This window comes from Dasypus novemcinctus, chromosome 19 (genome assembly GCF_030445035.2).
Source record: "Dasypus novemcinctus isolate mDasNov1 chromosome 19, mDasNov1.1.hap2, whole genome shotgun sequence".
Classification (NCBI taxonomy): domain Eukaryota; kingdom Metazoa; phylum Chordata; class Mammalia; order Cingulata; family Dasypodidae; genus Dasypus; species Dasypus novemcinctus.
In genome coordinates this window covers 37,821,813-37,822,584 of record NC_080691.1, presented here as the reverse complement: position 1 = coordinate 37,822,584, position 772 = coordinate 37,821,813, and positions in this window count along the sequence as shown.

Below are 772 nucleotides of genomic sequence, written 5' to 3'. Positions count from 1 at the left end.
ACAATGATTAGACATGGCAAATGCAAACAATAGGGGAGGGGAGGGCACCAGGGAGAAAGAAAATAAATCTTAAGGAAAAAAACCCTTATATTCCACATATGAACTTTTTTTTTAAGATTTGTTTTTATTTCTTTCCCCTTTGCCGCCCCCCCCCCCCCCCCCCCCCCCGTCTCTGTGTCCATTCGCTGTGTTCTTCCGTAACCGCTTCTATCCTTATCAGCGGCACTGGGAATCTGTTTCTTTTTGTTGCGTCATGTTGCTGTGTCAGCTCTCCGTGTGTGCGGCGTCATTCCTGGGCAGGCTGCACTTTCTTTTGCGCTGGGCAGCTCTCCTTACGGGGTGCACTCCTTGTGTGTGGGGCTGCCCTACGTGGGGACACCCCTGTTGTGGCAGGGCACTCCTTGAGCACATCAGCACTGCACATGGGCCAGCTCCACACGGGTCAAGGAGGCCCGGGGTTTGAACCGTGGACACTCCCATGTGATAGACGGACGCCCTATCCATTGGGCCAAGTCCACTTTCCTGAACATTTTTGAAGATGCAGTCACCACTGCCATCTAAATACTGATAATCAACAGCAATGAACAGCTCCTTTAAGTGGAAAGCTTTCTATGAGTTTTAGAATGGCAAAACATGGTCTGCCTATTTTGGAAATAGCTAATTTATGTAATTTACCTTTAACCCAACATAATTATTCCTTCAGAATAAAGTTATGTATGTTACTCACTGAAATGAAAAATGCTTTAACTACAGTGTACAAGGAAGGCAAAGA